This window comes from Periplaneta americana, chromosome 6 (genome assembly GCF_040183065.1).
Source record: "Periplaneta americana isolate PAMFEO1 chromosome 6, P.americana_PAMFEO1_priV1, whole genome shotgun sequence".
Taxonomy (NCBI): Eukaryota; Metazoa; Arthropoda; class Insecta; order Blattodea; family Blattidae; genus Periplaneta; species Periplaneta americana.
In genome coordinates, this window is record NC_091122.1 from 135,989,389 (window position 1) to 136,003,543 (window position 14,155).

Consider the following 14,155-nt stretch of genomic DNA (forward strand, 5'->3'; position numbering starts at 1 on the left):
ACAAACTAGAAGTCTCTTACTCAGTTTCAAAAATCACACAACGAGAAATTTCTTTAAAAATGATACTGCTTTACGGAAGCGGGAGAGATTAAAATTTTGCAAAAAGTTCGTGTGATTTTGTGCAGTAAACTATTGTTTATTTTTTTTAGATGTACAATAAAAAAATTGAGCAATATTGTTAAATAAAGTGTAAATTTAACATAATGTTCTATTAATGAGATTGAAAGTTCGTATTTGCTGCTCGTTTTATGTAAAAAAAAACAGTTGTCCTGGTTCGCCCCTGCATTAGAACAGAGCATCTGTTTTGTACCGGTACGTCTGTACCAGCTTGAGCTGTACTGCGTAGTTATAAACCCACTTCTCCCCTTCCAGAGACGTTGCAAAAAGTCTAATATTGTAAACTTTAATAATTAGTTAAATATTGCAATTAGAAAAAAATTGTGAGGACATTTTTTCTTCTTTATGACATGAATAATCATCAGTTGAAATAATGACACATACCCCTAATACCTTCTATATATATATATATATAGACGCTATGATTTTATTGCATAAATGTCTTGTTTTCCGTTTGAAAAACGTAGAAAATAATAATAGAAGAAGAATTCACTATCTTGCAATTAAGAAACTCAGAATTATCGCTCATCCTATGCAAAGCAACATCTGTTAACGGTTCTGCCAAGTTCACGTATCTAATTTAAAGCATAAACGATACACAACTTAAAATGAATCCACTTCTTTTCTAATTTTCTCACTATTAAAAAATTGTATGCTCTATATTTATATTCTTACAAACAACGTGAGATACATTATTCTGGTATTTATTCTTTTTCTTCAAGATATTCAAAAGAATATTTACTATTATTTTGAATTGATTTCCTTTGAATGTATTAATTTTACATAGTAATATTGTTGCATTTTGATTATAGTTACTACTTGTTTTTAATTTCGAGACAAATTTGAAATATCACTTAAATAATTGAAACTGCAAATCTAATTTAATTATTTAAAGATTCATGTTAAAATTAATAACTAACCGAAAAGTAAATCTTTCAAAAATAATTTAAATTAATCTCACATCTACGTTAAAGTATATGATAATAATAATATGTAACTCTAATTATGTACTAAATAAAACTATCCATTCGGATTTCAATTGTTCACAAATATTCTAAGCCCCCTCCTCCCCCAGTTTCGCTTATTTTTATTAAACCTCGGAAGAGTAAACGTACAACAGAATAAGTAATTCTCTTTTAATGAAACGGCTAAATGCAACAAAAGTGCAAATCGTTACAATGTCGGAAATTAAAAAAGTAAAGTGATTCTGATGAAGCACATCATAATACTTACAAATGTGGTAGGTGGCCGAAAATCCAGAATTGCGCAACACCGGTTTCGAACCACGCTCCGAGACAAGCCAAGACCCAATGCGGACGAGTCGAATGACAGAGACACGGAAACGACACTAGCGACACATATCGGAACGGGATTTTATGTAATTTTCGTTTCTAAGTTGATTACGACATCGGGTGTACAGTATAACTAACTTACAAATGGCTTTTAAGGAACCCGAAGGTTCATTGCCGCCCTCACATAAGCCCGCCAGCGGTCCCTATCCTGTGCAAGATTAATCCAGTCTCTATCATCATACCCCACCTCCCTCAAATCCATTTTAATATTATCCTCCCATCTACGTCTCGGCCTCCCTAAAGGTCTTTTTCCCTCCGGTCTCCCAACTAACACTCTATATGCATTTCTGGATTCGCCCATACGTGCTACATGCCCTGCCTATCTCAAACGTCTGGATTTAATGTTCCTAATTATGTCAGGTGAAGAATACAATGCGTGCAGTTCTGTGTTGTGTAACTTTCTCCATTCTCCTGTAACTTCATCCCGCTTAGCCCCAAATATTTTCCTCAGCGCCTTATTCTCAAACACCCTGAACCTATGTTCCTCTCTCAGAGTGAGAGTCCAAGTTTCACAACCATACAGAACAACCGGTAATATAACTGTTTTATAAATTCTAACTTTCAGATTTTTGGACAGCAGACTGGATGATAAGAGCTTCTCAACCGAATAATAACACGCATTTCCCATATTTATTCTGCGTTTAATTTCCTCCCGAGTGTCATTTATATTTGTTACTGTTGCTCCAAGATATTTGAATTTTTCCACCTCTTCGAAGGATAAATCTCCAATTTTTATATTTCCATTTCGTACAATATTCTGGTCACGAGACATAATCATATACTTTGTCTTTTCGGGATTTACTTCCAAACCGATCGCTCTACTTGCTTCAAGTAAAATTTCCGTGTTTTCCCTAATCGTTTGTGTATTTTCTCCTAACATATTCACGTCATCCGCATAGACAAGAAGCTGATGTAACCCGTTCAATTCCAAACCCTGCCTGTTATCCTGAACTTTCCTAATGGCATATTCTAGAGCGAAGTTAAAAAGTAAAGGTGATAGTGCATCTCCCTGCTTTAGCCCGCAGTGAATTGGAAAAGCATCAGATAGAAACTGACCTATACGGACTCTGCTGTATTTTTCACTGAGACACATTTTAATTAATCGAACTAGTTTCTTGGGAATACCAAATTCAATAAGAATATCATATAATACTTCCCTCTTAACCGAGTCATATGCCTTTTTGAAATCTATGAATAACTGATGTACTGTACCCTTATACTCCCATTTTTTCTCCATTATCTGTCGAATACAAAAAATCTGATCAATAGTCGATCTATTACGCCAAAAACCGCACTGATGATCCCCAATAATTTCATCTACGTACGGAGTTAATCTTCTCAAAAGAATATTGGACAAAATTTTGTACGACGTCAACAAAAGTGATATTCCTCGAAAGTTACCACAGTTGGTTTTGTCCCCCTTTTTAAAAATAGGTACAATTATGGAGTCCTTCCATTGTTCTGGTACAATTTCCTTTTCCCAAATAGCAAGTACAAGTTTATAAATTTCGCTATATAATGCACTCCCACCCTCTTGTATTAATTCTGCTGGAAATTGATCGATACCTGGAGACTTGTACTTTTTCAGATTTTCTATCGCAATTTCGACTTCTGAAAGCGTGGGTTCGGGTATAAATGGCTCAGCAGTTTGTATTTCAATTTCGTCCCGATCATTTCTATTTGGACTATGTACATTTAGTAGTTGCGCAAAATAGTTTTTCCATCTGTTTAGGATTGATGGAGAGTCTGCAAGCAAGTCACCATTCTCATCCTTGATCACGTTTACCCTTGGCTGATATCCGTTCTTAAATTCCTTTATACCCTTATACAAATCTCGAATGTTTTTATTCTTACTATTTGTTTCTACCTCATTCAGTTTTTCCTTCAAGTAACCTCTCTTTTTATTCCTAAGTGTACGACTTGCTTCTCGTCTTTCATTGAAATAATTATCTCTCTTCTCCTCAACTGGATCCTGTAAGAATTTCAATTTTGCCTGTTTCCTTCTTTCTACTACCATGCAACAATCTTCATCAAACCACGGTTTCTTTTATAAATGCCTCGGGGTGAAATGGAGTTACGAATAAATGGATATTTAATGATAAAAAGGATAACATGACAGCTGAGTGGCATTTTGTAAATGAACAGCATTCTAAAGAAAGAAGTTACATTTGTTCGGATCAAATTTCAGCACATATAAAGAATAAAACTAAAATTCTTTCAATCATTTGTTATCATAATACACTGCTCTCTTAAATTCACTGAGCATATTGGAGATTAAATCAATGGCTTTCTCAGAACACGCCATGAAATGTTTCATACAAAGCAATTCTTTATCTCGAAAAGGAAGCAAAACGAGCAAATTTGTATTAAACTTTTTTGTTTGAAATATCTCAAAGAATAATCTTCTGAAATAAATACATTACTAACGGTCAACCTGTATACATACACGCATGATTTGACACTTTTTCAAGTTCTTAGTATTATTATCAAGGCCACAAATGACGTTTCATATTTTAGAAATATGCCAAAAATGAGGTCATTACTTAAAAAGTGTTGCCATTACATTTTTAAGGTCTGCTCTAAAAATGTCATTTTGTTGGCAAAGAACGTAAGCAGGGTTTAACCACAGTCGCATTTTGCTACTCGACTTACAAAGATACAACAAACTTTAAATGTAACTGTGCAAAAATGCGATAATAACATTGGACTTCAGAAAAGAAGATTGTAATGAACAAAGCTCGGAACATGGGGACTTGTGTGTCGTGTGCATGAGTAAGGTTACAGGTACAACGTACACAAAGCTCACGCTGTAAGCGCTCAAGGACAGTCGTATGTACTAAGAAAGTGGTCACATCTACGCACGAGGAAACTGTGCCATGTTGAAGCCAATGACAATCAGAAAATTACAAATAAACCAAATAAACGGTCTGTTAGAGGAATTAGAAAATACGTGTTATTCGAATGGGTATTATAGAAGTTTGAAAATACATTTTTTAAATTTTAGGTACAGAATTTCGTGGAGAAATTCGGAGGAGATACATTATTTTCTACGAATGGAGAGTTTATATTTTGTAAGTTGTGCCACACACAAACTAAAGGCTGGAAACGGCATTCAATGAAAGACATTGCAGTCCCTTAAATTGGTGGAAAATTTGTCCATAGCCATGGATCAAGTCGTAGAGGGATCTGCCTAGTAGTGACACACAAATTGAAAACTATTTTCGAGAAAAATTTAGGATATACTTATCTTTCTCAGGTAAGAGATCAGCTAGCAACTGCTGAAAATCGAACAAAACAGTGACAGTTAAAAAATTTATTTTAAGTTTGCTCCCGTAATTTCATGTGACGTGGAAATAAGGTTTTCTCGTTTCAAATCATGTTTAACTCACTGACGAAGAAGTTATGGGTTCGAAAATCTTCGAATATAAGTAGTCATACACTGTAATATAATGTACAGAGCAGAACAGTAAATTTGTTATATTGATGATGTTTATTTTTATTATATATATGCTATAAAATTACGTGTTTCAACCTACCACAATACTATCAATATGTTGCTTCACCCAGAAACCACTTTTATAGCAGACCTGACAGTACCTCTGTGCTGGAAGCGGGAGTTTGCTGACATTGAAGTCCGTCGCTTAGCCACGTGCAAAGACACAAGTCCCCAAGTTCCGAGCTTTGGTAATGAAGAAAATGAAATCAGAGATGTGTATGAACTAATCTGAATTTAAATGAAATGCATGGGCAATGTTAAAAAATGTACTGAGCAATAGATGTTCAGGAATTGATTTCAAAGAGTTGGTGCAATTCATGTAAGTTAAGTGAACAATTTCTTCTAATTGATGTATATAATTCCATCGCATACTGTAAATTGTGAGCGAGGATTTAGTTGCATGAATCGTGTAAAAACTGGAATTAGAAACCGCCTTTCAGTAAAAAGAATCATCACTCTGCTAACGATAAATCTAGAAGGGCCTACTAGTAGAGAATTTCAATGTTTAGAGTGCTCATAAAGTAACGTATTTTAATGTGATGCAAATTCAGCAGTAATTAATTCTAAACATACCTACGTCTAATGATTTACTTGCATAAGTATATCTAGAGTGTGGTAAAATGGATTGAAAATAGTAAAACTCCAAGAAACAAATTACGTAAATTGTTGTTTCTGCATATTTTCTTTATTTTATTTTTCTGCACAATTATTTATAATATTGCACAAGCATTTCGCAATTTGCACAAATATAATTTTTCATTTGTATATTTTTGCGACAATTATTTATTTTCTAGCTGAAACTCAGGATGTAAGTGTATGTGAAAAAAATAAATTAGTGTTCTATAGTTTACAGTTCTTTAAAAAGTGAACATTAAATATGACAAATTTAACATGACGGAGATAGGAGGTACCTTCTCCCCTTAAGCACTTCTGTTTAAAAAAAGTAACTTAACTTAATATTGTATGTGTGTGTTATGTTTATATCAGTGTATTGCCATGGTTGCACATATCATTAACTGCATGGAGTACGTAGTGAACAATAACGGACGCCATGTGGAGCTTTTGTGTGTGTGTGTTTGAGCAAACTTATAAAGGGAACTATTAATGAGTTCATGTCGAAATTTCTCCTCTAAATGCGTATATTGTTAGATCTCTATAGCAAATAGATAGCCTACATATAACAATAGCTGCCCATACTAACTGTAAAGATGAGCACACTTACTTGGAACGTTACATTAATAACGGCACGTACTTGGAGGGAGTAGTTGACTGACATTATACATCTGCGGTCATCAGCACAGTGCACCCTCGGGCTAGCGTCTCTTACCCGCGGATAAGAAACTGCACTATGGTGTATCCGTAGCTGCTGGCAAGTATGCTCTCTCCCTCTCTGCCTGCTGCATGACGGGGTATATGATGTTGCACCGAATACCCTTTACCCATTTCAGCGAGTGCTGACGACCACTGTTCTACATGAACGCCAACTCTGTCACGTGACATGCAAGACAATGTTGTGCACTATAGGCTACAGTCTTCGCTAACTGAATCAAGGCCAGGAACTACTCGATAATCCCATTCAAGTTTCAATTTTGACACTTTACAGCTAGTATGAATAGAAATGTTATTTGTCATCATCATCATCATCCTTCACCAATTAGGCCTCTGTAGACCTGTTTCGGCCCCATCTAGCAGTCTTCTTAAAGGTCTTCCTGGTCGACGATGTCCTCTAGGTTTATATTGCATCATAATTTTTGGGATTCTTGAATTTTCCATTCTTCTTACATGATCTAGCCAATTGAATTTGTATCTGCTGATTTTTTCTTCTACTGACTCTACTTCTAATTGTTCTAAAATTTCTTCATTCCTTTTTCGGTCTAAAAGAGTATATCCTGCTGTCCTCCTCAAAAATTTCATTTCCGTTGCTTTGATTCTGTTCACGTCTTTTTTCTTTAATGACCGAATCTCGCTTCCGTATAAAAGAGTGGGTAATGCTAGTGTATTATATATTTTTATTCTTGTAGATTTTTGTACTAATTTAGCTTTTAATGCATTGTTTATTATTCCTAGAATTTGTGTAAATTTGGTAATTTTCTTGTTCACATCTTTTTCATTTTGATAAGATATTTCACAACCCAGATAATTGAAATTTTGCACTTGTTCGAGGCATTGGTTATTGTGTATTATCTTACTTCTGACTGGGTCTTGTCCTAAAAATGCCATTACTTTTGATTTTTGTGCTGAAATTTCCATCCAAAAATCTTTTAATATTTTATTTAATGTATACAATCCTCTTTGTAAATTATCCTCTGAAATGGAAATTATGACTTGAACATCGGCATAGAGTAAAGTATTTAATGTTAGAGCACTGGTTATTTTGATTCCTGATGTGTAGATTTGGTTCCATTTTAAAATAATTTCATTTATATAAATATTAAATAAAGTTGGTGATAGTGGACAACCTTGTCGAACTCCATTATTAACTAATTTTCTTTCGGATATATAGTTATTTATTTTGACACTTATTTTGCTGTCTGTGTAGATTTCTATTATATTTTGCAATAGCAAATTTGTTATTTGTCTGTCTACAATATGATCCTACAATGTGCGCAGTTTGAGGACACTATATATTACAGGCCATGATCCGAATGGCAGTGGGCACCGTCAAATAAGAGTTCTCCAATAGACATCATGACATTTCCACGTATGCTATCGAATCTCATTGACTAGCACCGGAAACATTCTAGTCTAGCCACCTTGATGTGTCCGCATGGGCGCTGGTGTAGCCTACCATCTTCAGCGTTTGTCACAGAGAAGCAACATGGCTCGCCATATTCGTCCAACATCCTGTAACAATATTTAAAAAATGTAAATAACATGAAATGAAGTGAATAGAGAGTGTTGATGCAATTAATTTTATTAATGCTGAGTCGGTCTAATTGGCGCAGTTCGTATAGCGCTGGCCTTCTATGCCCGAGGTTTCGGGTTCGATCCCGGGCTAGGTCGACGCGCCAGGCTCATGTCAGTAGATTTACTGGCATGTAAAAGAACTCCTGCGGGACAAAATTCCGGCACACCGGTGACGCTGATATAACCTCGGCAGTTGCGAGCGTCGTTATATAAGACATAACATTAACATTGTTAATGCTGAGGGGACAGGAAAACCCCCCGGGAAATAACTTCATCCTCCTATCTTCTTTGCGGGATAATAAATATTGAACTGATGTACTGCAGTGGTTCCGAGATCCGTAGCAAGGAACACGAGATCGCGCGTAATTTTAATATTTTCCTTCCTGCCAATAACTTTCTTGCTGTTGACATTGTCAATCTGTAAAGCATTTTTGTGATAGACGGAATCTTTATCAGGGCTGGGCGGCAAGAGCGGATTCTACTCTCTCACGGGGAGCCATATGATTTCTCTTCTTCCCCTTTCTTCCCCGCCGAACACCGCGCAGCGTTGATTCCGTGGCTGATGAATATTAAGCGTCCCCGTTTCAAGTCTGGATGCGCTCCCGATGCCCAGCCCTGGTCAGAAGGTAACTTTTGAGTATTTCAACATGCCCCTGAGAGTTACATTCTATCATTGCTCTATTATACTATGCTGAAAATAATTCTGTGAGACAAAAAACGGGACGGGGAAGGGAAATAATATCTTAAAAAAGAAGACATAAAGCAATATTTTCTCTGGTAAAATACTGAACTTACAATAGTTATTTTGGAGGGGAGGGGGGCGGGAAACATACAAAAACTTTTGGAGTGATGTAAAGGGGGACTGAATTTCACCGCGATCATACTATGAGTGTTCTTCAGTTGATCCTACTTGTAACAAATTTCAGTTTTTCAGTACGTTGTCATAAAACCTATCATAGCTACTTCATGTCACAATTATATTGTCTCACAATTAGCATAGTTCACATTTAAAAGACATATTGGTCCGGCAAGTTAGCATGTAAATGAAATAAGTATAAAAAGTCCTTCAATAACTGTCTTATTAACCTAAAGCATGATACAAAAATTACATTAGGTCATTTATCCAATCAAAACGTGACAAGCGCTTTCGGCAATTAATGGCATCTTCAGGTCTAGTAACATTTAGTGATACTGTGAGTATAAAGACAGGAATAGTGTGGCAAAACAATAAGATTCAATAATTGCATGATGTAAATGTGGAGATCATGAATTAAAAACAGTGTTACATGAAAATAATAACTGTACAATCACATAATAATGGAATGGAACAGCGTAGTGGTTGTAGTGTATTAATCATCATACAGAGTCCAGATATTAAAATTCAAGAACCACGCATTAAATGGAAGACTAGAAGAACATGTATGCAGCATAGATACATGAAAATAAACGTGTGAATTGGACAGAGAGAGTAAGAAATGAAGCTGTGTTGGAAAGAGTGGGTGCAGAAAGAATGATGCTGAAACTGATCAAGAAGAGGAAAAAGAATTGGTTGGGTCACTGGCTGAGAAGAAAGTGCCTACTGAAGGATGCACTGGGAGAAGAATTCGGGGTAGAAGATGATATCAGATCATAGACGAATTAGGATATATAATTAACAAGCTGTCATCTTGAATTCCCTAAATTATACTGCGGAAGCAGATTCGGTTCACAGATATTGAAATAACTGCAACCGAGAAAAATTGCACTACTGCACCTCGAAAGAATAGTGCTCATAAATTATTACTTCTGCAAATCTGCGCACCTTAAGACTAGATTTAAAATAGAGGTAAATAGTGGAGGAAGTGAAAAAAAAATCATTTTTGGACGAACCAAAAGAGGTTTTTCTTCTCTACCTTAGCAAAATCTTCACTCAATGGTTATATTTATATTTTGTCCCGTGTCCATTCATGCTAATTTGACATGCTATAATAACATTAAATGTAACACAAACAAACAGTGTTAGATACCTAAAGAACTACTTGACATGTTGATACCAAATATGAATGAAATCGACCACTTACAACAGAGTTACAGCACAAGGAAAACGGCAGACTCGCGGCGCTTGCTGAGTAAGAATGCTGGGTGGCGAAATGTGGCATGTTACTGGCTTCTTATCTCGCTATGCAGCCACCTCCGCTGATTAAGATAATCAATTGAGTGTTACTCAGTTATATAGGAAAAATAATTTAAGGGTTTAATTTAATTTTTTTACATGTCATTTTTCTCCATTTGTCCTCCTAAATATGGATTTTAGACCACTGTGGGACGGTCGGAACACAGGAAATTCTTGGTAACCCTTCATTCAAAACGGTACGTATTGTCAGCCTATCCATTGCTATGAGTATAAATATTTCATTCAATGCCTGTAGTAGTCCTTTTCATTAGAAGATATGGTATGTTTATGAAGACGTGAGTAGGCAGAAGTCGGCTAGCTTCTTGTCATACGTCACAGACTGACCTGGATGAATCACGTGCAGCCGACACGCCCCGCATTGTGCAGCACAAGTGGGTCCGCCCGCAGCAGGGCTGTCTGCCCAGCGTCTGTTGCCGGTATCGCACTTCTGCACACGCATCATGATTGAATGGCGCTGTCTCTGTAAGTTGTTGATGAATACTATGTATCCTGTCTGAACTCAGAGCACTGGATTAGCGAATTAATAGCACACGTGTCTCAAAACTTAGTGGTACAGACAGAGAATGAAAAAAAATCTGTTTCCAAAGGTGATTAGTAGGGGGCGGATGTTGATGAAAAGTCATCATCTTATTTTCCACATTAGAACGATGTCTATTAATATAGAAATCCTTTCTATGTTAATACCAGCGTAAAAAGCTAATTTCTTATATTGAATTTTTTGCATTTTTCGACTTTTTTTTAACTAATAGGTCATTTTAATTTTTTTTTCGGCAATTTTTGTCATTTTTAATACTTTGAAGAACTTCTAGATCATTTGGAATGCATTTTATTTTCTTCTATACCGATAGGTCTGTTAAATCTTTTTATAAGCGAATAGGTCAGTACCGGTAGTAATTACCTACTGAACAAGTGAATAACAGTGAAGTTTGAGTTTTATAATTTGAAACAAGGTCCATCCCTCATTCCACTGAAGGCTTCATCTCACACAACGGAAGTAATGTAATGTAAAATGCTTGACAACAGCTTAGTTTAAGTGAGGGCTTTGGCCGCTGCTGTTCTTTTGTCGGTACGAGGGTGTCTTTAGAATTTGTTTGAAAGGAGGAAGACCTTCACAGTGTTCTAGACAGGACGTTGTGTCCCCAACATGGTTCTGAAGGATATCTGTGTAGTAGACAGTATTTTTAACACAAAGATTGCAAGAATGCACGCTGCGGCCACAATTTGCTTTGTTATTCACACTCCCCCATTTGGAAAATCTGGTAACAAAAGTGAAGAACGGAAGGAGGGGACGGAGAATGGAGGCACTGACATGGACCACCACCGATTGAAACACATTGTAAACCCTCATTAGAATCTATACTTTTCCCTTAAAAACCTTTATTTTTTTAATGCTCTTTCCCTTTATCTTAGCCAAATTCCTCTCTCCGACATTTGCAGGGCAGTCATTGAAACAAGGTGACTAATTTTTAAGAAGTTGTGGTGCGAGTACTTTGAATAATATTTAAATGTCATTTTATTTTAATTGTATGTCATTTTTCTATTAGTTTAAGGACATTTTAATGATCATTTTAAGTAGATTTTTAGGTCATCAACATCCGCCCCTTACTGATTAGATTTCGGTCTCATCTTGTGCTGTTTTATTGCATCAAACGTTATTGCTCCATGCCATTATGTCAGATATTTCCTCTACTCGTGTGTTTAAAGTGGTTAGAGATTTCTTATTCTATGCCAATTCGTAGAGAGTGAAACATAGGCCTACAACGTTTCGGAGCTATGTATAGGATCCAAAATCAGTAGACATCGGATTTATAAGCACTGAAGTTAAGAAAGGCATAGAGTGTAGTAAATATTATCCATCCAACTAAATAGTGAAGCCTGAGTCGGTGTAAAGAGTAACTTAAAGTCCAATATATTTTATATTTTACTGTTTATTTTTATTTTAAAGTTAAGAATGTTATAGAATAATGAATCTATGTTAAATAATTAATTACGTTTTAATTTCAAATAATTTATCAAAAAATTACATTACTCATCTGTCACCACTCGTTAACCGATACATTTAACGACTACGTCTAGAATGACATCATTCGGGAAGGACACATCTGCAAAGTATAGTTCTCAAATTTTATCTCTACCGGTGGACGACGTCATAGTTTGCGGTGGAGAGGAAGAGAGAAAGCAGCGGTTGTACTAGTCTGTGAAAAAGTTCGCTCAAATGCTTACCCCTGAGTACCTAAGTATTTTTACATTTATTTTAACATTAACTGTTTAAGAGCTCAATGTTACGAAGCATTATTATGGTTTTCGTAATATGAAAATTACTCATTGTAGGCCTACTAAATAAATAAATTGCAGTAAAGCATACTTGTACGTCCCCCTTCAAGATTATTGCAAATGTTCAACTCCATCCTCACTATCACTGTTTTGCTCTTCAGAATCACCAGTTTAGCTGATTTCGTCTGGGGGAGGGTTGCAATATATTAAAAAATAAATAATGCTATTCAGTTGTGCTTTGACATGAAAGCGAAACAGACTTGTCATCTTAATAGTACATTCTGTTTTAATGTATTATTATTATAATAATAATTATTATTTTTATTATTATTATAATCCTCATTATTACTATTACTGGGGGATTGATTGTTATTCATAGTTTATTTCATTGCGTTCATTAGACGCATTTAAATCTTACAGAAAATTGTAGGATTATTCATTTAAGTACGATATTTCATTATCCTAATTTCTGAATGGACGTCATACTGAATCACAGGGATTCCTCTAATCCCCTGCCACTTTTAAGCTAGAAACGGTACTGTTCGAGCCACAGCTGATAACTGTTTAATTTCAAGTTACTTTGAATAAATAACTAGAAAGGGATTAAAACAACTTTTAAAATTCTACTAGCTACTTTAATGAAAACGTCACTCTTTCTAATCTAATATTCTTCTTCAATTTTACGCATAAAATTACAGTTTAAGACAGTGGATTAGTAGAAGATGGGGTGACGAATAAGAACTCAGCGATGACTACTCCGTGGGCCAGACACCTGGGGTACAGGGCGCGGCATGCAACGTCCAGCGTGCCTCAGACGGCCATTGCCCCGAGAGATGATGCACTGCTATGGTTAATCAATGTCGACTTATCTCGGTATTGTATCTCGTCTTCCTGCTTCCTGTCATCTGCTGGAACACAGACCAAGTCCACACCTGGGTGGTACAGGTCTTGTCTCTATTACGGGTGAAGCCCGTATCACGGACTGAAGAAGCACAGTCATACTTTTGGTACAGAGAAACAAAGGAAATTGTAAGAGCTACTACTAAGATTTATTTCAAATCATCCGTCCTCAAGTGAGGTAGACCACTGGGATCCTGAATTAACAAACATAAAAGATAAAGGGAAATGAAATGAGCAAAATAATGATTCGATTTGTACATTAAAACAAAAATTTACGTATTAACATATAAATGATAGTGTAGAATTTGAAGAGAGGCCTTCAGAATTTCCATTACAATCTTCTGAACCTCATAAAAGGGAATTTTAAAGGATTTAGGGATATTAAATGTAAATTTTGGTAAACAACCCCTCGCTCCAAATAGTAAGCCTGTAACATCCCAGTTGTAAAGCGGAATGCCATATTTTTCGCTGGGGTATGGAAGACAAGGTACATATTTAGCTCGCTTGTCATCATTTATCTGCAGTACTTGATTCGTGTCTCGTTCAAAGCAAATCGTAGGGTCTAAGACCATCGCTTTCTGGGTTCTTCTATTGATGGCAATTATATCGACTCTTCTATGAGAATCATCTTCAGATGCACAATGAATCTCCTCATGTACTTCCCATCATCTGTTTCTTAGCAGGTTGGCAATTGCTGTACGGGCACGATGGTGTCTGTTGTTACGCAGTAGCTCTCCCTTCTTACAGAACCCCAGTACGTGGCCAAGTGTTTCAGTCTCGCTGCAGCTGAGATGGCGACAACGGGTAGTACTGAAGGTTCTGCCAGGGACAGGAATGGATCATCTGGATTATATTTTTTGGAAACATTTCACTCAACAAAATCGTATCTCAATATCCTACAGCTTCTATTTCGCATTCCACCTCTGTGCTAAATTT

General features: G+C 36.1%; 2 protein-coding genes across 3 annotated transcripts in view; one reads left to right on the forward strand and one right to left on the reverse strand.

Moving 5' to 3' along the window:
• LOC138701770 (ras-related and estrogen-regulated growth inhibitor-like) overlaps positions 1–14,155 on the forward strand; it is an 839,928-nt gene that overhangs the window by 587,106 nt on the left and 238,667 nt on the right. The window lies entirely within an intron of this gene.
• The window catches only part of LOC138701769 (zinc finger protein OZF-like), a 320,834-nt gene continuing 317,040 nt past the window's right edge, over positions 10,362–14,155 (reverse strand). Inside the window, exon 7 of one of the 2 annotated variants that reach the window (XM_069829014.1) lies at positions 10,362–10,505. The gene's annotated coding sequence lies outside the window, so the exon portion shown is untranslated. The remainder of the gene's footprint in view (positions 10,506–14,155) is intronic. The other variant, XM_069829015.1, reaches the window with a different exon arrangement.